The sequence below is a fragment of the Leptonychotes weddellii genome, chromosome 11 (genome assembly GCF_054177405.1).
Source record: "Leptonychotes weddellii isolate Sample4059 chromosome 11, ASM5417740v2, whole genome shotgun sequence".
NCBI lineage: Eukaryota > Metazoa > Chordata > Mammalia > Carnivora > Phocidae > Leptonychotes > Leptonychotes weddellii.
Window position 1 is genome coordinate 76,902,057 of NC_138379.1, and position 25,111 is coordinate 76,927,167.

Genomic DNA, 25,111 nt, shown 5'->3' on the forward strand with positions numbered 1-25,111 from the left:
TGCGGGGGGGAAGGAAGCACCGGCAGCGCCTGCGGGTCTAGAGCCCGCGGCTCCGGCCAGGACGCCGGATTTCGAGCCCGCCTTGCCCTCGGCCGCAGCCCGGACTCCCCGGGCGCGATGCGGCACCTCGCAGCTAGCGCCCCCCGCGCAGGCCGCGGTCCCTGCGGGCCACCCGCACCCGCCCGCCGCTCTGCGCCCGCAGCCCCCCAAGTGGCTTCCAGAACCCGCAGAGCCGCCAGGGTCGGTCCTCGGATCCACTTCGAGCCCTGTGAGGCTGCCCTGTCGCTTCACCCAGAACGTCCCTTCGATTTGTCCGCTTCCAGGAATCTTTCTCCTAGGACCGGGTCCTGCGCGCCTGAAGTCCTCTGCTCCAGATCCGCTTTCGGGGAGAAGCAGCAGAAATTCGGGGCTCGCCTGCCATGGCCCGGATCAACTACTTTCATCGCCTGCCTAAACGTTTTTCCACCCACGGAACATGGGGACCCGCTCGCGCGACCCTCCCCCAAATTTCAATAGCCTCATCCCAATAAAAAGCCGTGATCCCGTGGCAAAATACTAAAAACGCCACCAGTTCCGCCGAGTCCAGCCTCAGATGTAAGCCCAGGCCCCCAACTCCTACCTCCAGCCCCCTGCTCTGGCCGGGGGTGTAGATCCGATCCCTAAGCTACTCAGCAGCCCCTCTTCAGTCCCGCTTCTGAAAACAGCCTGAATCCTACAACCCAACTCTAGCGTGGCCCTGAAGCCCAGCCCTGATTCAGGGCTGCTGCACCACCACCGGCCACCCCCCGCCCCACTGCCATTCCTAGCCCGTGTCCCCACCGCTCAGGAACCTCGGTCTCTCTCGCCCAGAGCCCCCGGAAAGAATTGCCCGCTTCGCTCGTTTCTTCCTCGGGTTCGGGAGTCAGGAGAACCCCGCTCGCCCAACCCGAAAGAAACGCAAACTTTGCGCGGCAGACTCGGGACTCTGCCCCATCCCCCTCAGCTCACGGCTGTTGGGCGCTTTCCGTCCCCCCTTTTACGAACTCGTGTCCTAGTTCTCAGGCCAGGAGGGCTCCTTATTCCCAAACCTCGCCCTGGGCCCCTACGCCTCCCCGACCTCGCCAAAGACTCCCAACGATCCGCCGAAAGCCAGTTACCCTACAAATCGCTCCTCCAGAGGCGAGGGTCCCTGAGCGTGGCCCCTGGGAGCCTGATTGCCCTGAACCACAGCTCGAGTTGCGCCGTCCCCACCGATCCGCGGGCAAAACCCCACTCGCCCTGTTTCCCCAGGCCGGGCGGGACGCGCGGCCGCGGCTCCTCCACTCCGGTCACACGGCCCGAGGCTGGGGCTGCTCCCGCTCGCAGCCGCGCGTAAGGCAGCTCCCGGCCGGTGGCGCCGACCAAGCGCCGGCCCAAAGGGCGCCCGAAGCCGGGAGCAGGCGAACGTGGAGCCGGCCCGCGGTTCCCAGCCTCGCCCGCGGAGCGCCCAGCCCCGAGCTGCCTGTCCCCGGGCTCCGGCCCGCGCGCCGGTCCCTACTCTCTGGCCCCCCGGCTCTCGCGGCGCACGGCTCCCCGCCCGCCCGCCCGCCACGGTGTCTCGGGCCCGCGGCTGTCCGAGTCCGCAGCCCCTCTCCTCGCACCCGCGGACAATGCGCGCCCGGCCATGGGCCCGAGCGGGGCGAGGAGGCGGCGGCGGCGGCTGGGCTGCGCGCGGGCCGGGCCGGGCCGGGGCTCGGGCGGGCCGCACGGCTCCGGCCGCCTCCTTCCCGGGCCTCGGCGCCGCTTGCGCTGCTTCGCTCCGCGCTCTCCCGGCGCTTCCCCAGCTTCTCTCTGCACGCTCCCGCCGTCCCTCTCTGCTCCCTGCCTCCCTCCTCCCTGCTGCCTCCCTCTCTCTCCTCCCTGCTGCCTCCCTCTCTTCCTCTCTCCTCCTTGCCCTGTCGCAATGAATAATACTCTGGCTTGGGGACTGGAATAAAACACACGCGCTCTGAGGCAGCCGCCCGCAGCAGCAGCAGCCGCCGTCGCGCCGCCGCCGCCGCCTGCAAAAGCGTCTCTGACATGGAAATGAATGACAGCTTACCTGATGCCAATCTTCATCAGACTGACACCGGCGTGACAACACAGCCTATACTTCCCAGCACTGCTCGGGACGTCAGCGGCACAGGGACCCGCCCCCCGGAGCCCCCCCCCCCCCACCTCCCCTCGCCCCACTCCCCCCTCTCTCCCCACCCCCCTCGCCCCCACCCACTCCCGGCCCGGCGCTTCCAAGTCGGAGCCGCAGCTGGAGTGTCTCCCTCTACTGGAGGCTTTTCGGAGACGTCGGCGCGGGCCCGCTCCTGCTGGCGGGAGGCCGAACGGCGCTGGAGAGGAAGCCGCGCACTGCTAGCCCGCCGCTGGCCGAGGGACGCGGCGGACGCCCTCCGGACTGGGGACACTGCCCCCGCCCCCGCCCCCCCACCCCCCACGCCGCGTCCTCTCTGCAAACCACCGAGGCCAACTGGCACGACCTCCTGGGCTCAGGGGATGGCGAGGAGAGGGAATTTTCCGTGCACCCCGAGAGAACTCCCCCGAAATCATGAAACTTAAAGCTGGAGAGGAATCCTTCCCTCCACCACCACTCCTCCCCCCGCACCCCCACCCCATTCCTGCCTGATGGCCTCATTTTTATGATTGCATTTGAATAATTCTCATTACCCTGGCCCCAGAAAAGGTGCTCAGATGACACTCTGGTTAGTTATTCCTATTCTCAAGAGCTTTTTCTGCTGTGGGCTTCCTGGGGCGTTTGGCTCACCGAGGGGGAGACTGTAACGGGGTGGGGCAGAGGGAGAGATAAAAGGGTGTAGAGGCCTTGTTAGTAAATCACTTCTTTGCAAATGCCTGGCAAGCCTATTCTAAGCCATTGCTATTTTCATTCTAAAAAGTCCCAGAGTTCTGAGGGTCGGGGTGGTGTAATATAAAGGGAGTGACCAGCTGGGCTGTTTCAGCCTGGGCCGGCTAGGGTGGCTTCCTTCTACTTCACGGAAGAAATTCACACTGGCGCCCTCTAAGAAGACCAGTGCAAGCTTGCATTGTCATACATGTGCTTTCTTTCATTCCAAAAAGATTACAGTCCTACTAAGTGCCAGGCATAGGCACCCAGCCACCTACAGATGCAGGCTTGCTTGCTTCCACAACTTAGCACATGGCCCTCTGCATAAAGGGAAAAGAGAACCCCTTGACTTTTGCTCCTTGCTCCCCATAGAGGAGCCGGTTCAGCCACAGTCAGGCAGCGATTGATCCTCTGACCCCAGAGCAGGCAGGGGGCCTGGATAAAGCCTAGACAAAGACACTGATGTAAGCAAGGAAAGCAGAAAGTGAAACCCAAGCAGGCCAGGTTTTCAGTAAAGAATCTGACCCAAGAAGTTGAAGGCTCCCCCTTCACTCTTGGCAGGCCTCTGGGTCACTCCTCATCTGCCTCCATCGTGAGCCAGGATGAGAGCTATTAGCATTCCAGGGCTCAGAAGAGGCGGTTGAGACCTTTTCTGCATCATATCCCAGATACACTAAATACTCTTTGTCCAGATCTCCCCAGTCCCTCCCAGATTCAAACTCCAAAGTTCCTTGTGGAAGAAAGTCTTCACTGAGAGCCCCTTTTATAGATGGAGTTGAATCCTCTCACCTTCATGTGGAACCTCCAAAGACTTCACTAGGTGGATTTATGTCACCCCAGCCTCTGATCTGTGGTCAGAGACTCTGGCTGCTGACAGCATAATTGCTATTATATATTATACATTGTATAATAATATAATAATAATGAATGCACTTGCCCTTTTTATGTAGTACAGAAGCGGCTCTCGATTCTCCAACCCAGAGGCTGGAGGTCAGGCTGCCATAAACTCTCAGAGGGAAGCCCTCTTCAGATACAGGAGGGGGAGGGGAGATCCATTTGCCCCTGCCTGGGAGCCCTGGAGGGAAGGTTTTCTCTCTTTCTCTTGGGGCGCCCAGTGAGTTGCTGTAGCCTGCAGAGTCAGAGGGGAGAATCAGGCTGACCGTAAATACTTAACCCCATCAGAGAGGTGTCAGTGAGCCATAAATAGTACTGCAGGCAACAGCCATGCATCACTGATTCACACTTGTCACACCCCTCATTTTTTAAATCTAGTTCTGTGCCCAACTCTTTCTTGATACAGGAGATCCATTGCCATGAGCTATTAATTTTTGGAGTCTTTTAAAATACCGTGATTCCTACTAATACCCTTTTGATGCCTTAAACTGTACATTGTAATTTAAAATAAATGTATCTGGCTTTAACTACATTTGTAATTTGCAAAGGCTTAAAAAATGATTACCTAAATGTAACCATCGTTCCCATAATCATTCAAAGCAAACATTTGTCCTGCACCCACTGGAAGCTCAGCTGTGTGCCCCAGCTGAGGATAAAGAGCAGAAGCAAAGAAGTTCAAGTTACAGTTCCTGTCCTCAAGGAGCTTTCGTTCTAGCTGAAGAAGGCAAAGCACCACTACATAAAACATTAAATGATAATAATACAAGAATCCGACAGACGACACAAGCTAGTGAATACTTACTGAACACATGAATCAACAACATGTCAAATTCCAGGAGTTCCATATCTAAATGTTGGCTCTGGCAGCGAGTAGAGAAGGGACAGAGCAGAAATTAAGTCTATAGAATGCACTTCACATACTCTACAGTCTCTCCCCCATCATCCTTCTGAGGATGAAGAGGGTGGAGAGGGGCACACATGTCATGTAAGTCACCAACACATCAACATTGTGAGCAAACAGGAGCTCCTCCCAATCCCAGTCATCACTCTTAAATGTTGCTGTTCCTATGGCTCGGTTCTGGGCCCTTTTCTCACTCTGTCTGCACCTGATTTGTCTTTAGGATAAGCAATTCATACCAGCCCAGATTGTCCCCTCTGAGCTGTGGACATCTACAATCAATGGCCTAACTGAGTCCTGTCATTATCAGCCTGTGAATAAAATTTAAACTTGTCTGTATTAGTCTGCTCAGGCCACCGTAACAAAGTACCACAGGGCAGGTGGCCTGAACAACAGACGTTTATTTTCTCACAGTTCTGGAAACTGGAAGTCCAAGATCAAGGTGCCAGGAGGATTGGTTCCTGGTGAGACCTCTCCTCCTGGCTTGCGATGGGACTTTCTTGCTGTGTCCTTACATGGCCTTTCCTCTGTGTGTACCAGAGGGAGAGCGCAATTTCTGATGTCTTTCTCTTCTTATAAGGGCACCATTCCTACTGGATTAGGGACCCCCTCTTCTGACTTCATGTAACTTTCATTACCTCCTTAAAGCCCCTATCTCCAAACACAGTCATGTTGGGAGTAAGAGCTTCAACATGTGAATTTGTGTGTGGGTGCGGGGGCGGGGGGGGGAGACAAAATTTAGTTCCACACACCAGTTCCCTCTATTCTCAACTTAATTATTTTGGTGAATCTTGATTGTGAGTTCTCTGAGGATGGGGACAATATCTATTTCATCTTAGAATCCTTAGAACCTTGGTATAGTGCTTAGTCCTGAAAACATTAAAGAAATACTTGTTGAGTTGAATTGAATGGAACTTTTTTTTTTTAAAGATTTTATTTATTTATTTTAAAGACAGAGCACAAGAGGGGGGAACGGGAGAGGGAGAAGGAGACCCCTCGCTGAGCAGGGAGCCCGATGCGGGACTCGATCCTGGGACTCCAGGATCATGACCTGAGCCGAAGGCAGTTGCTTAACCAACTGAGCCAACCAGGCGCCCCTGAATGGAACTTTTTTCTCCATCATTGCCCCAGCCCAGCTGAGGGACTTAAAACCAGTCACCTGGAATATGAATATTTTGATGATTCCCTAACTGGGTCTAATGACACCAATATCCCCAATACTTCCTATATACTATCACCAGAGTGTTCTTCCTAAAACAAAGGTTGGATCACACCTTGGTGTCCCCTCAAGAAACCATCTCCTATAAGATTTAGCCTAAACAAGTGGTGCCTGGGTGGCTCAGTGGGTTAAGCGTCTGCCTTCAGCTCAGGTCATGATCTCTGGGTCCTGGGATCAAGCCCCGCATCGGGACCTTGCTCAGTGGAGAGCCTGCTTCTCCCTCTGCCTCTGCCTTTCCTCCTGCTTGTGCTCTCTCTCTCTGTGTCAAATAAATAAAATCTTTAGGAAAAAAAAAAAAAGATTTAGCCTAAAATGTTTATTGGGACTTAAAATAAAAAGAAGGGACTTGAATGCCACATTCCTTAGCATGGCATTCAAGTTCTACCTCCTTATCCAGCCCTGATCTATCTTTCAGGCTAATCTCCTGTATCCCTGACTACACCTCCCCAACACCACCATCAGTGGTTCCTAGTGTTAGTCCACGGACTTCCTGCCTAAGAACCTTTGTGGAACTTCTTTATAGTTCTGGGTTCCTGGTTCCATTCCTGGAGAAAGTTGATCTGGATAAGGGCCTAGGAATCTGTTTTAAAAGCTGCTGCATGAAAAGAATGAGAAGACAATTGCAGAATGGGAAAAAATATTTACAAGACACATCTGATAAAGGCTGTTATCAAAAAAAATATATAAAGAACTCGTAAAATTCAACATTAAATAAATGAACAACCCAATTAAAAAATGGGCAAAAGATCTGAACAGACAACTCACCAAAGACATAGAGACAGCAAGTAAGCATATAAAAAGATGCTCAGCATCATTTGTCATTAGGGAATTACAAAATAAAGCAATAAGGTATCATACCGCTTATTAGAATGGTCAAAATCCAAAACACCGACAACACCAAATGTTGGTGACAACGTGGAGCAGCAGAAATTCTCATTCATTGCTGGCGGGAATACAAAATGATATAGCTACTTTGGAAGACATTGTAGCAGTTTCTTATAAAACTTAGCATACTCTTACCATATGATCCAGCAATTGTACTCCTTAGTAGTCACCCAAATGAATTTAAAACTTATAAAGCCCACACAAAAACCTACACACAGATGTTTACAGCAGCTTTATTCATAATTACCATATCTTGGAAGCAACCAGGATGTCCTTCAGTAGGTGAATGGATAAATAAACTATGGTACTTTCAGACAATGGAATATTATTCAGCACTAAAAAGAAATGAGCGACTAAGCCATGAGAAGACATGGTGGAACTTTAAATGCATATCACTCAGTGAAAGAAGTCAATGTGGAAAGGCTATATAATGTATGATTCCAACTATGTGACATTCCATAAAAAGCAAAACCATGGAGACAGTAAAAGGATCAGTGGTTGCCAGGGTGTGGGGCAGGGGAGGGGTGAAAAGGCAGAGCACAGAAGGTTTGTAGGGCAGTGAAGTACTCTGTATGATACTATAATGGTGGATACATGTCCTTGTACATTTGTCCAAATCCACAGGATGTACAGCACCAGGAGTGAACCCTCATGTAAACTATGAACTATGGGTAATGATGAGTCAATATAGGTTTGTCCATTATAAAAAATATCCCGCACTGGTGGGGGATAGTGGGGGAGGCTGTGCATGGTGCAGGGAAAGGGGGACAGGAAGTACATGGGAAATCTCTGTACTTTCTGTTCATTTTGCTGTGAACCAAAAATTGCTCTAAAAAAATAAAGCTTATTAATTAAAAAGAAAAACCCCCTCTGCAATGGAGAGCTTTGGACACTTCCATGCCAGCCAGCCCTCATGAAGGCCAGGACAATCGGTGCTCTCCAGCCCTCCCTGCACTTGCTCACGCTCTTCTCTCAGCCTTGACTTTTTTTTTCTAATTATTTTATTGTAATGTTAATCACCATACATTACATCATTAGTTTTTGATGCAGTGTTCCATGATTCATTGTTTGTGCATAACACCCAGTGCTCCATGCAGAACGTGCCCTCTTTAATACCCATCACCAGGCTAACCCATCCTCCCACCCCCCTCCCCTCTAGAACCCTCAGTTTGTTTTTCAGAGTCCATCATCTCTCATAGTTCGTCTCCCCCTCCGATTTTCCCTCCCTTCATTCTTCCCCTCCTGCTATCTTCTTCTTTTTTTTTTTCTTAACATATATTGCATTATTTGTTTCAGAGGTACAGATCTGTGATTCAACAGTCTTGCACAATTCACAGCACTCACCATAGCACATCAGCCTTGACTTTTAATTCCTTCTCTCCCTATCCACCCAAATCCCATGGGCTGTTAAGACTTAGCTGAAACACCACCTCTTTTCAAAACTTCTTTGACCCCCACCCCCAGCCCCCGGCACAGAACACCAGCTTTGGAGTCACACGGACCTGGCTCGAATCTCTACCCTGTCACAAGATAGCCACGTTTCTGGGAAGTCACGGAGACTCTCCAAGTCTCAGCTTCTGCCTTTATGAAATGAGGATGATAATAGTATCCAGCTCACGAGCCCATGGAGATTAGATAAAATAATGAAGGCAGAGCTCAGCACAGTCCCCGGCACATGGGAGGCCCTCTAACAAATGGAGCCATTAGATTTAATAGCCCTTACCCAGGGCCTCGGCAGCACTTGCCTGCGCCTTTATTATAGTGCTTATTTAATTGGCCTGAGGAAGGGAGATATTGTTTACTGAGAATGCTGTGACAGGCTCTGAGGGCTGGAAACACAGATAATGGGAGCAAGGAAAGGGAGGAAGGGGGTGCTTACTCTTCTCCTAAGGCCTCCTTCCTGACCCTGAAACCTTGAGGAACTGTGGTATGGGGGGGGGGGGCGGGTACGACCAAGCGAGGAAGATTCTGTTCCTGATGAAATGCATCAGGGCACACCTCTTAGAGACGGGCTGGGGGGCCTGCACAATGTGAAAATGCATCTCCTGAAAGGTGGGGCTCCAGGATTCTGCTCTGAGCTGGTAGTTGGGCTGTCTAGTCTCCTTGCCCATATCTGATTCACTTTTTTTGACCCTGAGAGAGCCTTTCTGCTTCCCCATTTCACTCCCACCCTCTGGAACATGGGGAATGCAACCCGTCCTCTGGGCACATGATAGGCAATTAATTGGGTCTTGTCTCTAACCAGCTTCTCTAATATGGGAATAACATAGTCCCCAAAGCCTTTCAAAAAAACCCCATCTTTCTTATGGTAGTGATGTACATATTGGAAGTTTCTTCAAGCACTGCCCACCCCCCCCCACTCTCTTTCTCTCTCTCAAGGGAGCTACCCAGCCCTAACGCCAGATGAGAGGCTCTGTGGGAAGCAGGAAAGGAAAGAGAAGAGTTTTAAGTGATTCTGCAGCTTTTTCCAGTTTCTAGCAAGGGGTGGGCAGTATTACAGCCAGTTTGACGAAACTGAGAAAGAAGAATACTGAGAAAGAGAATATTTAGACTGTAAAATGCTATGATGATTTCCAAAAAGAGCCACTTGTGGGAAATGGCATCCCAAGAGTTTGGCCACAGAAATTTGAGAAAGGAAGGTATAAACCTGTGCCGACCAGCACACAGTGGCCACTAGCCACAAGTAGCTAAGCACTTGAAGTGCAGCTGGATCAAACTGAGACATGCCATGAGTGTAATCATGGATTTAGAAGACTTAGTGAAAAAAAAAAAAAGAATGTAAAATATTTCATTAATAATTATTTTATATGTATTAGATGTTGAGTTGATAATACTTTGGATACGTTGAATTAAGTTAAAATAGGCTATTAAAAATCTTTTCACCTGTTCCTTTTACCTTTTTTAATGGGACTGCCAAAAAATTTTAAATTACTATGTGACTTGCATTCTATTGTTATTGAAGCCTCTCCTCTGGGCTTTGTTTTTTGTCTTGGTATAAACTATGTTGGATGCTGAAATCGTTACCATTTATCACATGATAAATGTATCACTCTGGCTCACCAGCTCTTCAATCCACTCTGCTTCCCAGCATGCGGGACTGGCCGAGGGGTGATGGAGTGAGGGGAGGCCAGCAGGACATTCGGCGCCTCCTCCCTCAGACTGCGGAAGGTGCTAGGACCACCCCTCCTCCACCCACAGGGTTCTGTGGAGTTTTGAAATGTCCACTCTCTCCAAAACAAAGACCTCTTCTCCTTGAAGACCTGTACTAAACCCTCGGTCCCCCATCTCCTTCAGCCACCTCATCACCTTCACAGTTGTCACCCCTGCCATCACCGTGCTCTCCCTTGGCTCTATTCCCGTTCTTACCACCTCACCATCACCCCCTCGCACAGGACTGCCCTGCCTCCTTCTGCTCATACACTGAACCATCTCCTCCCTGTCTCCAGGGATGAACTCTACCAGCATTTGTTGCCTCTGATGCTCTGTCCAACCTCTTAAGCTTCCCTGAGCTGAGGATTTTGCATGGCCACGCTCCCAACTTCATTCTGGCAGCCAGACTTACAGCAGCCAGACTGCAGGGCTCAGAGAACCAAGCAACAACCCTGGAAAGGGGTGAGGCCACATCGCCAGCAGAAGCCGGTCCTTACCACATTGCAGGGGGAGGGTAAGAAAGAGTGACCAAATGAAGGAACAAGATACCCAACATACCCAGTATGGGGAGCATGGCTTGCTTAGCAAGGAAGAACAAAACAAAGTACCAACAATAATAATAGCTAATACGTATTGATGATTTGCTCAGTGCCAGACTCCAAGCTAAGCGCTCAAGATGCACTGCCTAATCACATTCCCATGATGTCGCCATGAGGCTGAGATAAGGGGAGGAAGCTTTCACGAAGTAACAGTATGTGGACTCAGGCAGGCTGCCTCCAGGAACCATTCTCTGGTTCACTCATTCAGCGTGCATACACTGATAGCCTCAAAGAAATGTATGAGCTCATGGACTCCCATCCAGCATCGAGGCTGGCCGGGCACCTACCAGGTCCTTGGGCTAGAGAGATGAGTAAAGCACAATCCCTGAACTCAGAGATCTCAGGTTTTCAGCAACCAAGGGAGATATAGGAAAGCCTAACCCTGTCTTCAGATCACACTGTTCTACAGGCAGGGAAACTGAGACTGGGCAGGAGGGGGAAGGGTAAGGTCAAGCTCAAATCTCTCCTGCCTTAATGGGGCAAATGAGAGTCAGCTTGCCTTGTCTAACCAAACCAGGGTTTGTCATCAAGCTCCACCCTTCCCTGGAGATTTTGCAAACACGCTGTGTCACTTCTTGGCCACAGGTCCTCTTGACAGACTCAGCATGTCTTCTGCCTGCATCTCCATTGGCTGCGATCACAATGCACAGTGGGAATGTCAACACTCAAGTCAAAACTCATCCATTCCAGAAACTCTACTTAATTCAGGACACTCAGGTCCTATATCCTTTTGAATTTTGTGGGCTCACATTTCCACTATAGTAGTATGCACTTGAATGCTGCTTTGTACATGTTGTTAAATTTCAAAAATGTATGCATTAGCTCCCCAACCAGATTTGGAACTTCTTAAAGGCAAGGATTAAATATATCTGTCTTACCTTCCCAATCTCCAAGCACTTGGTAGCAACCTCAGCCTATGTGAATTGCCTAATAAATGCTGATGGCTTGATCTATTGTGCTCAGACATAGCTATGTGTGTCTGTGTGCATGTGTGTATCTGTCTGTCTGAACCAGCATGGGGTGTTTGTATCTACAAGTATCATGTAAGTCTGTGTGCATGCATTCTCCAGCTACTGCAGTCATGGAAGCTTGGGCACACAGCAGCACAATCCGTCAATTTCCAGACGTTATCTCTCATGATAATTTCCTGCCAAATCTTTGAGTTGCAATTAAGAAAGTAGATAATTTGAAACATTTTCCTCTGCATGTTGAGATGGATTATAATCCTAATTTGATAAAGACTCTTAATGACTCATTAGCCACCCTTGGCTTCTCCTCAGGTCATCCAACTTCCCAGGCGCAGGGAGGCAGCAACGCTCAGGCCATTACGTGTTATTGCTTCAGCAGCACTAAAACCAAAAGACACAACAAAGCCACAACGGCGCGCCACAGCCCTTGAATTCTCTTTTCTTCAACTCCTAGATTTGGGCATTGGATTTTCTTTTCCTGGCTTTGAACAAAGTCTCTAATTTCCTGATAACCCAAATGCTCTCCCTGGGGTCTTTGCATGCTGCCTGAGCTGGTATGTATGATGCATTGTAGGATTCCCTCTGCACAGTGGCAGAGGGAGACCTGATCTCAAACCTCTGGCCCCTACCCCCACCACAGTTTGTTTCCTAGGAAATGATCCCCAAGTCCAAAGGGTAGGGTTCCTGGGAGCAAGGACTATTTCAAGTTGTTTACAGATGATAACCATGTAATAGCCACCTTTCTGCTCTGGCTGACCAAGGATCAGAAAGCACAGAAGGGGGGCACCTGGGTGACTCAGTCGGTTAAGCATCTGCCTTCGGCTCAGGTCATGATCCCAGGGTCCTGGGATCAAGTCCCACATTGTGCTCCCTGATTAGTGGGGAGCTTGCTTCTCTCTCTCCCTCTGCTGCTCCCCCTGCTTGTGCTCTCTCTCTCTCTGTCAAATAAAGGAAGAAAAAAAAAAGCATAGAGGGTCTTTGGGGAGGTTACCCCACCCATTCATTTCCTTTTCCCCTGGCAGAGTGGCACCTATTCCAGGCCCCAGGCATAAATAATTAAATTCTTCACAGAGTCATGGTTTCCCTTGGGTCACCCAGTCTGGAATTTAAGAACCCTGACTCTCAGAAAGTTCTTACTCATACATGGACCCATGTGGACATGTGTACAGCATACATGGACACACACACTCATCACAGATGTTCCTGCAGGATGCACAGCCACACCTCCACAGAAGCACAGAAACAGCATGCGTATGTGTGCAAGGACTTCTTTGAATGGCCCTTGACCCTGAGATCTGGTAGGTGAGTAAGGAGGAGAGGGAGGCTTAGTCAAGCAGCAAACGTATCTTTGTTGCACACCTACTACATGCCAGGGACTGTGCCAGGTGCTGGGGCACCATGTGGCACAAAGAGAATGGAGAAGCTGGTGATGATCAAACATAGTCGGACCAGTGGTTGCTGCACTCGGAGTTGGAGCAGGTGGGGGCGGCATCTGTCAGACTGCTGAGCTCAAATTCCTTTCCCAAACCTCCCCCATGCGTGTTCTTACCCCTGTCCCTACTCTACTCTATCCCCGATGTCTACAGGGTAGGCTTGGGTGAGATAAAAAGCCTCCACTCCCCTACCCCACTCCCGTCTTGCACATTTGATCAATGTGACAAATGTTCTCTGGGCAGGACCCCTGAGGCTGTCTTCACTGCCACCCACCCCTCCTTCCTTCCCAATGAGTCCAGGGAGATCTGAGCAGAGGGGTGATGGATAGCCCTGTCTTATTGTTCCAGACTCCGAATCCAACAGGGGCCTGGGAGAGCTGTATAAATCAGAGCCTGGGCTGGGCTCTCACCCGCGTGAGGGCTCAACAAGAGGAATGGAAGGCGAGGGACCATAAAACTGTCTGTAGGCTAAGTCGTTTCATTTCAAGTCAGGGCCAGGGAGAGAAAATGTTTGGTTCTTGGGAGACAGACTCATTTGAAGAGGATGGATAAGCTGGTGGAGGTCTGCACGTCTGCATGCTCAGAGAGAAGGAGGCTGAGGGAGGCCAGTCCCACAGGGGGATACCGGACGAGTTGTCCCTCATCTCTGGTGTCCACTCATTCCCACCATCCAAGAGGGGTGGGGTGCTCATGTCTCAAACTTTGATAAGGTTTAGAAAAATTAGTCTCTAGTGAAGAGAGAAGATTTTTGTCCCAGATGGCTGATAAACTATAATTTCCCCTTCTTTGACAAAAGAACAGCTGGGGGTTTAAAAAAAAAAAAAGAAAAGAAAAGGCAATGCTGGGCATTAGCTCTAACTGTGATCAAACCGGGATCAGATAGAGGCAGGAGCTATTCCCATTTCATTTACTGAAACTCGTATGGAACAGCTAGTGTATGTCAGGCACTGTGCTTGGTGGTGGGGGCACAGAATCATGTGGCCCTCCTCTCAAGGGGCTCCCAGTATAGCTGGAGACACAGAGAAGCAGTCTCCTAAATGAATGGCACGTAGTTCAAAATCCTTTGTCACAGCACCTGTGACAAATCGCTGCATCTATTGATTTGCCTGTCATTCTCCCCTCCTTAGACTGGAAGCTCCTTGAAAGGAGAAAGGGAAGGAACCAACATTTGAGTGCCAATGAGAGGCTCCTGTTAGGCACTTTCGGGTCACTGCACATCCACCATAACACTTCATGGTATATTTTATTATCCTCATTTTACAGATAAGAAGATTGAGGCTCAGAAAGGTTAGTTCACTTGCCCAAGGCCAAAGGTAATATGTGGGCGAGCTGGGACTCAGCTCATGTTGGTGCTTCCCCACACGCTGCTCACAGGGTCTCACTCACATTGTGCCTTCAGCTCCTGAAGCAGTTAGCCAACTCAGGAAGCTGTTGACTATATACGGGAGGGAGGGGCACAGCACAGCGTGCGGCTAATGCTGGATGGGTGGGTCAGGAAGATTTTGCTGAGGAAGGGATTACTGAACAGTTTTAAAGAACAGAATAGAATTTGCCAAAATGACAAGAGATGAAAGTCAACGTAGGTGGAAACATGTACAAAATGCTGTGGAGGCGTGAAATGGCGTCACATGTGCTGGCCATCTACTCAAGAGCTCCCTGCCTCACCCATGACCTCCTTTACCCTTCCCGCTCCAGGCCTAAGAAACAAGAGCTCAGCAGTGACCCAACGGGGTGTCTATACTATGCAGTGCAGTATGTTTCTTTGGCTGTTATTGTTATCTTTCCTAGGACTAGATTATGAGATCCAGGTAGGATCCAGTCTGCTTTACTCATAAGTATAATTCCAGCACCTAGAATGGTGCCTGACCAATTTTGGAATGAGTGACAGACGTGGACCAGGAAAAGGGGGTGTTCCCTACATCTCTGCCTTCCCATGAGGCTGGTATAATTGGGCCAGACTAGGAGTTCCTCCTGTTTGGGGTCAGGGAAAACCATTTTAAGGCCAGACAACCATTGAGATAGGACCAAAGGAGGTGAGGCCCAGGGTCCTTGAGCAGTTGGCAAACTGCTTCTCTGTGTTCTCTGCTTCCTCCTCTCTAGTTCAGGAGCCAAAACTAGGATGTGGGCTCAGAGAATGTGGCCACAGAACTGACCTTGGACCTGCCCCTAATCTTCAGCTTATGCTAACAGGATGGATCTCTGTGGGGCAGAAGCTTGAGGAACACCAATATTTAAGGGACAACACAAAGCAGAGGAGCCTATAAGGGAAACTGAGGAGAGCCCAGGGAACTGTGAGACCCAAAATGACACCCAGTTACCTACCTGTCTTCTAGAGCTTAGTGGCTATCACTCCACAGAAGTCTGTGGATCACCAATCCAACTTCTAGAAATGATAAAGGTATTAACCAAGGACAAGAATGAAAGAGGAAAAAAACAGTGGGTTAAAGTGTTTCGCAGTTTTGGGTTGTTTTTTTTTAAAGATTTTTATTTATTTATTTGACAGAGAGACAGAGAGAGAGCACAAGGAGGCAGAGCGGCAGGCAGAGGGAGAGGGAGAAGCAGGCTCTCGCTGAGCAGGGAGCCCGATGCGGGGCTTGATCCCAGGACCCTGGGATCATGACCTGAGCCGAAAGCAGCCGCTTAACCCACTGAGCCACCCAGGCACCCCTATTTCACAGTTTTTAAACAAAACGAGGGAAGAGTGGTACTGGCTCAAAAGAAAGAGGAAATCACAAGCCAAGGGCCTGTAGTGGTGGCTGATCCACTCTGCAGAGCCCCGAAATATTCAGCCCTCAGAGGCACTAAGTCTCACGGCCCTGAGGCCAGATACGTGGCTGGACAGGGGGCATTGGTAGGAAGTCTGTTTATAAAAGGGATCCCCACTCTCCCCACCCAGCCTGTCAGCCATACTCCTTTGTCCTCCAGTAAATGAGACTTTTTTTTTCCTTTGGAGGAACTGAATAAGAATATTGGACTTGGGAACACCAAGTGTGGGGGAGGGTGAATGAATTAAGGGGAGATCTGCATGCTGAACTCTGACCATTAGTCCTTTCTCTGGCCTTGCTGGATACTCCCCGTCACCACCAACCAGTAGATTGGAAGATTCTTCTTTGAAGAACTGAACAACTCCAAGAGAACTCCAGTTACTGATATTTGAAGTTCCCTCAATAAAAGACTCACTTTCCACCGGTCACCCTCTGTGAAGCCCACTAGTTGACAAACTCTGCCACTTACATAACAATCTTCCAAAATCAACTTTCAGTGTCTCTTCCTTAAATATAAATAAGCAGTCAAGAATCAGCAGATACTTAAAAAAAGACTCGAACTTGATAAAGGGAGACTGAAATAAACAGGAAAAAAAGAAGATCTGAGGTCATAGAGATTTTGCAAGGAGGAATAAAAAAGTTCAAAAAAGAGCAATAACATCAATTCAAGAAGATAAGAGGAAAGCTTATATTCATAAAACAAGAAAGGATTACAATAAAAAAGGGAAAAATAAATGAAAAAAGCCTCTCTGAAATTAAAAGTATAATTAACTTAAAAAAAAAAAAAACTCATAAGATTTAGCAGACAAAGTTGAGGAAGACTTCCAAAGAAGGAAACAAAAGAGAGAGATGACTAACAAGAGAGAAATAATTAGCCCAGCACAAAGAATGAAAAAAAATATCTACCAAAGCCTACCATCATCATCATTGTGATTTTATAAGACTGACATGCTGCCTATTGCACTAAGGTAGCCAGTTATTGTGATTTTAAATCGTGAGGGATAAATAAAAGTTCCTGCAATTTTTCTAAGGAGAAAAAGAACCAGATAAAGAAAACAAGAATGAGAATATTAAACTTCTCCAAAAGCAGCATCAGATGTTAAAAGATAACAGAGAAAGGCCTTCCAAATTCTGAAAGAAAGTATTTTTTAATCTAGAATTCTATACCCAAATAAATTATCAATCACACATCAGAGTAGTATAGAGATATTTTCAGGTAGTCAATGACTCAAGACAATTACCTCTAAAGTACTCATACTTAAGAAGTTATTGGAGAGGGGTGCCAGGCTTGCTCAGCATTAGACTCTTGATCCCAGGATTGTAAGTTCGAGTCCCACATCAGGTGTAGAGATTACTTAAAAATAAAATCTTTAAAAAAAGAGAAAAGAATGGAATTTAGCAATTTAGTTTGATAATAATGTAATAACAAAGTCAGGGAATTCAAGAAATAGGGACTCCAACATAAGAAGGCAGTAAAGGAACTATTTAGAATGATGGTAAAGGGAAGCCTCTGAATAACAGTATGCAGTATTCCAATTCTAAGAGCAGCCAATCCAGATTGGAGCAGAAAAACAGAAGGTTCTTGGAGGGATAACTGTAAAGGGAAAAATGGAACAGATGGGTTTGAATGTGTGCAACATGGTATTAACAGGCATGCAGTTGAGTTGTTGAACCATTTGAAAAAAAATTAATTATAAGTACATTTGGGCATCAGGTCAATTAAAAAGGAGGCAATGATTAACTCCAGGAAAAACAAAGAATTGTACAAAAGAGAATATATGATCACAGTGTACCACTTGACTCGAGTAAATAATATTTGCATAGTCATTAGTATATAAACACTAAATATCAATGTAACAAAACAAAGTTTATGTTGGAGAGACAAAAGGAGGGGAAGTGCAGGGATGGCACTGGGGGGAAAAGGTGTGGGAGAAACTAAGGTCTCATCCACCAAGGCAGAGAGTCAATATACAATTTCTAAAATTGGTAAATCAAGAAATAACAGTGTAAGTATAGTATTTAAAAATATAGCAACATTTACAAATGAGAAATGAGCTGAAGGAGTTGAAGTTGACTGACTTGGGTCGGGGACTTGGGAATGTGAAGGGCTGAGGCAAAAAATACCAAACTGTGTATAAGTATTATTTGATTAAATTGAAAATTAAACTTTTGAAAAAGAGTCTCTATGGCTCACATACAGTCCAGCTTAGCTTCTTATGATATAAGATCAGATAATAATTTGGAGCCAAAGTTCTGGCTGAAATAAAGGATGCATTTTTATGTGAGTGTCTGCCTATCTCCCCTTTGGAGACCTGACATGGTGGTGAGTGGTAAATAGGTTTCAAAGATTAAGAAATCTGATCCTGACCTACAGTTGTGGACATTACAGGCGATTCTCAAACATATCATATTTCATATCTGAGCATGCTGGTCTCTCTGATTAGAATAAACAAACTTCCCAAACCCCTAACAAGGTGAACTTCCCTTCAACTTTTAAAACTCTCCTAAGCTATCACCTCTTCTCAAAAGTCCTTCCTGATGTCTCCTCTCTAAAGAGTTACTTCTTTCCTCTTTGGGCCTACTTCTGAATCATCTGTGTCTATATCCAGCAAAACATCCAAAACCCCGTGATTTCGTTGGAAATTAGCTGTTGCTCCAGCTACTCTGTGATCCTCTCTATAGTCAGCAGCTTGTGCTAGTTATGCTGCAGGATAAACAACAAAATCTCAGTCACTCACCACATAAAGGTTTATCTCTCATCATGTTATATGTTGGCTGTGGCTCTGGCTCTACTTCCTATCTTCTCTTTATGTGGGTCTTATTCTGGACATGCCATTCTCCTGGCAGACAGAAAAGAGAAAATGTGTGTGGGACCACAAAATGTTCCTGAAAGCCTCTGCTCAAAAGTGACATATCACTCCTGCTTCATTTTCATTGGCCAAAGTAAGTCACATGATGAAGTCTGATGTCAGTGGCACAGATAAGCATATTCCTGTCACAGGGAGAGGCAGCAAATAACTGGGTGCCATAATACCATCTACTGCAATCTCCCTGTTGGGATCCACTTCTTATTCCTGTATACTGGACCTAGCACGATGCTTGGCACCAAGTAGTACTCAGGGCATCTTCATTGACTTAAACTGAATTGTCAAATAATAACTTAGCCCAATATACAACCTGAGGACAGAAAGAGATTTGGAAAGGACCTAAAAAAATGAAAAGAGCTTAACATAGAGCTGGGAGGGTATCTCCAACAAACTCAGGGTACGTGGAATAGCACCGAGCTTAGAACCAAGAGACTCGGGTTTCAGTTCAGACTCTGAAAGTCATTACACCTCTCTGGGCTCATCTTTAAAATGAAGGAGATGAAGTAGAGGATCTCTAGGGTCTTTTCCAGTCCTAACCTTTCAGGAGTCTCTCATAGAACACTTCAATCTGGGTCCCTGAGTAACTGCTTGCCAATCAGCCGACTTCTAGTAGTTATGGTAGCCAGTTGTACAACTGAGAAGAAAAGAAGCCCCAAAGTCACATCACACGCTAAAATGAATTTCAAAACACTGAAAATTCAATGATGACAATAAGAGAAAATAAAACTGTACTTCAAAAATGAATGTGTTTTCAACAAAAATGTTAAGTGGCAAATGTTTTCTTTAAAACAAACCATTTTCTATTTTGAGCACATTGTTCTAGACAGAGGGATAGCCATTACACAAAAGCTACTTATCACGACATTGCAGAGGGGTGATTACACATCTGAATGTACCCACACTGAGTTCTGGTTCACAAATGGCAATCATCACATAAGTAGAAACTGTCTCACACATAGTGAGAGTTTGGTGTTTGTTGAATGAATAAATATGGGCCTTGGTTGGACTTCTTGAGCACTGAAGCTATCATTACCAATCCAATGTAGCCCTATTCCTCTGCAGCTGGAGCTGGTCTCGATTATTTTTTAAAGCTTTTAGAAAAAAAATTAATCTAAAAAGGACTGAGAAATCCTGTAGCTAATGTACTAAGAGAGTGATGTACTAAGAGAATTATTTAACAGATGGTGGGTCCTAAGCCCTGCCTTCTCAACAGCAGAAGGCAAATGTGATGACCCTGTTTGATTAGAGAAACTTGTACTCTTAAGTTTCCACCCAGATATTGGGGATGTCAACTCAGGTATCCACCACCACCAGGTAATAACAGCATGTACATATCATTTATTGAATGCCAGGACTATTCTGAGCTCTTTACATATATTAACTTATAACTATCAGCAATCGTAGGAAAGGGGTTCTGTTATCATCACCATTTTACTGATGGGGGAATCAAGGTCCAGAAAGGTTAATTAACCTGTCCAGGGTCACATGCTGAGTGGCAGGGCTAGGCTTTGAACCCAGGCAATCAGGCCCCAGAGTCTGTTCTAAAGACCCCTCTACATTATATTGCCTTGAGTGGGCAGCATGCTACCAGGTGAGTTGGATTCATTCTTGGATATAGTTGTAGCCTAGAACCATAAGCATATCATCACCCCCTCATCCATAAAGACCCTTCCCACCCGTTCCCTGTGCCAGCCTGGGAGACTGTGGCTTCCACCCTCTGATCACGGGTGCCATGAGGAAAGTGAGTGTGACTGGCTCCCTCATTGATCCTTATCCATCTCCAAGTTTCTGGACTCCCTGCCCCCTTGCCTGGATGAATATAAGGAAAGATAACCTCTCCCTCATACAGTGAGGTCCAGTTTCTAGTGGCCTGAGCACTGCAGTCACCATGCCAAGCTCTTTCCTGTAAAAAGCAATCAATATTGTCCCATCCCACATCCTCACCCTTTCCTGCTCCTCAGTCTATAATTGCTATTGATTACATCAGAGCTGGAAAGCAAATGCCAAAATATATCAATCAGTCACCAAGGTGCCAAAGAGACTTTATTAAAACCATTACACCTTCTTCTGTTTTCCTGCCCACCCCACGTTCCTCAGCCCAGTGGCCATTTCTTTTGGAAGGTTTCCAAGAACTTTGCAGACATGATCTGATGGCTGGTGGAATTTCCTCTATTTGGGGAAAATTTAGACCCAGAGAAGGAGCAAGAACAAGTCCCATGGTGAGAAGATGGAAACCAGGTGTGTGAAAATATGTGCATGTGTCTGTGCAGTATATATATGAAAATGTGCACATACATATGTTTGTTTAAAGAAAAACCTAGAACTTAGTCACATTTCAGAAACATTTTGTAATTATCGCTGAAATTTTTACAAATCAATTCCTTCTGGTTGCTTAATGTCCTTCACTAAGTGGTTTAATTGTGAAATTTTACTTTATAATTGGGTTCATTTTAATGCAGAAAGAGGTAGATTTGCATAAGCAAATGACAAACTGTTAACAAAATCCATTAGCAGAGAAGCAGGAATCCAAATAGCCACACACCCTGGGTTGTCGGTTTAGAATCAAAACCTGTGGTAAGGAAGCCCCTGGCCAAACCCAGACCAAGTTCTGCTGCCCCTGACCAGACAAAGGGGAAGGAAGAAAAGTATTTCAAATGCTCTTTAACATATTACCAGGACAAGAGGAAGCCTGCCAATGTGGCAGGAGAGACAAAGTGAAGGAGAATTTCTGCTTGTCAGTGAAAGACCAAAGACCTTTTCTTTCAAACTCCAGGCAAGGATTTAAAAAGAATCACCAGTTTTGGGGCACCTGGGTGGCTCAGTCGTTAGGCGTCTGCCTTTGGCTCAGGTCATGATCCCAGGGTCCTGGAATCGAGCCCTGCATCGGGCTCCCTGCTCGGCGGGAGGCCTGCTTCTCTCTCTCCCACTTACCCTGCTTGTGTTCTCTCTCTGGCTGTCTCTCCCTGTCAAATAAATAAATAAAATCTTAAAAAAAAAAAAAGAATCACCAGTTTTACGAAGCTCTTTGACAATTCTTTTTCCAGGTGAAAAGAATACTGGACTCAGAGTAGACGGGACTATGGAGAATCCGACTTCTAGTCCTCATCCTGCCCCTAACTAGCAGGAATCTTCCTGCTGAGGTCTCAACTAGACCATACCTGAATGTCTATATTTGTTTGTTTGTTTCTTTCTTTCTTTCTTAACGATTTTATTTATTATTTGAGAGAGAGCACAAGTGGGCGGAGGGGCAGAGGAAGAGGGAGAAACAGACTCCCCGCTGAGCAGGGAGCCCAATGCGGGGCTCGATCCAAGGACCCTTGGATCATGACCTGATCCCCAGGACCCTGGGATCATGACCTGAGCCGAAGGCAGATGCTTAACCGACTGAGCCACCCAGGCGCCCCTGAATGTCTATGTTTCTAAAGCTCCGACTGTCATCACCAGTAATTGACAAATTCTTTCATTCATTCACTCAACAAACATTTATTGAGTGCTTGCGATGAATAGGTCCTATAGACATTACAGAGAATCACAAGGACATGGGGTGAGGGCTAAGCTAAGAAATATATAAATAAACAGTAGATAAGGCTCTGCCCTCATGGAACTTACAGTCTAATGGAGTGTTACAGACTGAATTGTGTCTCCTTAAAGCTTATAGTCTGACAGGACTGGCGTCCTTCTAAGAAGAGGAAGAGACACCAGATCTTTCTCTCTCTCTCTTTCTCTCTCTCCATGCACACACAGATAGGAGGCCATGTGAGGATGCTGTGAGAAGGTTGCCATCTGCAAGCCAGGAAGAGACACTGCACCAGACACCAACCCTGCTGACACCTTGATCTTGGACTTGCCAGCCTCCAGGACTGTAAGAAAATGAGTTTCTGTTATTTAAGTGACCTAGTCTGTGGTATTTTGTTATAGCAGCTGGAAAAGACTAATACATTGGGGGGAAGGGAAAGGCACGGTGCTATGGAGCTCAGGTTGAGGTGCTTTGCCCAGTCTAGGGGATGAGGAAGGTTTCCCAGAGAACCTGACCCCTAAAAGGTCAGGAGAACTAGCAGGGGAAAGGCGGGAGGTAGAGGGGAGTTCCCAGGACAGGATGCTCACATGTGTGAAGACCTGCAGGTAAGAGGAGTGAGTTCAGTTGGGGGAGCCAAACACACTTCCTTGTGGATGGAGCCCAAAGTGTCAGAGGAAGAGGATAGCAAGAGTGGGGCTGAGGAGGTAAGGGGAGCCAGGTGGGGGAGGTTTCAGAAGCAAACATGTCTCTGAAGATTTCAAAGGCCAAGGAGCTGCCACACCTTTTGAAACTTTGGGTTCACCCCATTGATACTTCCGATTCTGCTGGAAAAAATACCAGCTTGATTTCTGCAGGCACAAAGAAGTAGTCTGCTTTTCTTGCCTCCCTAACCAGTGAAGTCCTTCTTTGTGTGTTTGTGTAGGTCCCTTGTGGAAATGCTTTGCTTTTTCATCCCTAAGCTTCCTCCTTGCCTTTCGAAGCATCTTCTGGGACAGCCTCTTCTTCAGGTGTTTGCCTTCAGTTCTGCAAAATTCCTTTGCTTTTTGTTAATAATTGCTAGTGCTTGTTGAGTTAGCTAATGCCAACCACATACCAGGCACTGTTTTAAGGGCTTTCTGTGTATCAGCAGCTTTTATTTAATCCTCACAACAACCCTCTGAAATAGATTCTGTTAACTCCAGTTTATGGAAAAGGAAACTGAGCACAGAGAGATTAAGACACTTGCCCAGGGCCACTCAGCTAAATGAAGAAGCCAGGATTAAAACCAGCACAGTGTAGCTTGGATGTCCATACTTTTAACTACTACTATGCTCTATTGTTTTTTGGGAAAAAAAACAGATGGAGAAACTGGGGTCAGCTAGGTTCTCATGGCTAGTTGAAGTGCTGGGGCTGTTGCTGATTCCAGAACCTATGCTCATAACCTCTTGAAGGAATGGAGAAGCAGCTGCTGGCTTTGAGAGTGACTCAGGAAGTAGGCTAGATAGAACTATTGTGGAGTAGTTGAGGAATAAGGGAGAGAGATGGAGAGAAGCAGGAAGTTGGGGTCACACTCAGGTTTCTGAGTAAACCGTACAACCAAACCTTCGTCATTTTGTGCCACTTTATTGATTTGTTTACTCATTGTCTCAGTCATTGAACAAATGCTTATTCAGAACCTATTCTGTTTCAGGCACTGGGCTGGGAAAGTAGGGAAAGAGGAGCAGGTAAGTACTGAGAATGACCATGAACCTTACCAGCGCCTTCCCCGTGCCCTCATCTATGGAGCTCAAGGACTTTCAAGGACATTCGAGGGGATGGAGTTGATATATAAATAAATACAACAAATTATTACGGTGTGATTATATATATCTATCAATATATGCCCATCTACCTATAATGTATTAAAAGGAGGACCGCCTATCTCTGGCTAAAACAGGTGGGTCATCACTTTGAGGAAGATGCCATGTGAGCCAGTCATGAAGGATAATGGGAATATCCTAGGCGAGTAGCTGGTTCCTTGGAGCTTCCCTGGAAAGTATGTCGCAGATCCCCACATTCTGGGACACAGAGTCATGGAATTAGATAATATTCACACTGAAAGGAGCCTTAGAGGTCATCTGGTCCCACCCCATTCATCCACAGGCAGCTAGCTGAGCATGGCCAGGCCTGGAGTGAGGCAAACCGTAAGGGAGCATTTCCTTTCAAGACCCTGGGAGTGCGGCCCAGCCCTAATCGCAGCCCTGAAACTGAGGCACAGCTTTACTGGGGTTCCAACAACCAGTCAATGGCCAACAGTACCTTGCAAGAACCACCCCCGCCCCACCTCCACCCCAGTTTTCTGGGCTTTGTGATTCATGGGTTGTGGGGAGCCAGGCAAATGGAAAAGAAGATGGAGAGGAGTCAAGAAAGTCACCGTGGTTTCTGGTTTGTACAACTGAAGAGACAACTCTAAATCTCTACCTCCACCACCCTCAACCCCTCTCAAGTTCCCGGCTTCCCCACCCCCAAGTCTTACGGTTAGAAGTAAGGATGTCTTCCTCATGGTATCCCTCCCTCTTGTCTCTCTGCTACCCGCTCTCCCAACGCCACACCTCCCCAACATTTATTTCAGCTTCTGATCTCTTCTCAGAGAGAATGGGCCCCAAGGAGCGCCTGCGCACGTCCACCTCGGAGGTCACAGGGCTGCAGTTCAACAATCTGCCGGCAGGGGACAGGCCTGCCGCGAGTCCCGATCCTGCCCGAGCCTCCCAGCCCCCAGCCCAGTCACAACTCCTTAGAGATGCAAATTGAGAAGCAGCCTTCCTAACGCGAGAGGGCTGCTGATTCTCTGACGAGTATGCAGATTTCCATCCTGCCTTTGCCTGGGTTTATTTGTTTTACTTTGCAATAAATTTAATACAGACTCCCTGAAGCAGAGAGGCAGATGGACTATAAACTCTGCATTTTGAGCAGCCTCAGTTACTAGGTTAGTGTGGTTTTTGATCCCTACTTAAATTATATCTATGAAATTTGACATGGCTTTGGGTCTGGGGTTTGCTGGCTCCTTGGTGCTCTGGAGCTGCTTCTAGGGGATTTACAAGGGTTGATTT

At 47.4% G+C, this 25,111-nt stretch overlaps 1 protein-coding gene across 13 annotated transcripts in view; it reads right to left on the minus strand.

The window, feature by feature from the left end:
• The window catches only part of PKNOX2 (PBX/knotted 1 homeobox 2), a 293,351-nt gene that overhangs the window by 239,808 nt on the left and 28,432 nt on the right, over nt 1-25,111 (minus strand). For 5 of the 13 annotated variants that reach the window (XM_081799175.1, XM_081799178.1, XM_081799177.1 and 2 more), the window contains exon 1: nt 2,060-2,144. The exons of 4 other annotated variants lie outside the window; for them this stretch is intronic. The gene's annotated coding sequence lies outside the window, so the exon portion shown is untranslated. Of the gene's footprint in view, nt 1-2,059; nt 2,145-16,900; nt 17,004-25,111 lie in introns of those variants that run through there. 4 more of the 13 variants (XM_081799165.1, XM_081799170.1, XM_081799169.1 and 1 more) reach the window with 3 other exon arrangements.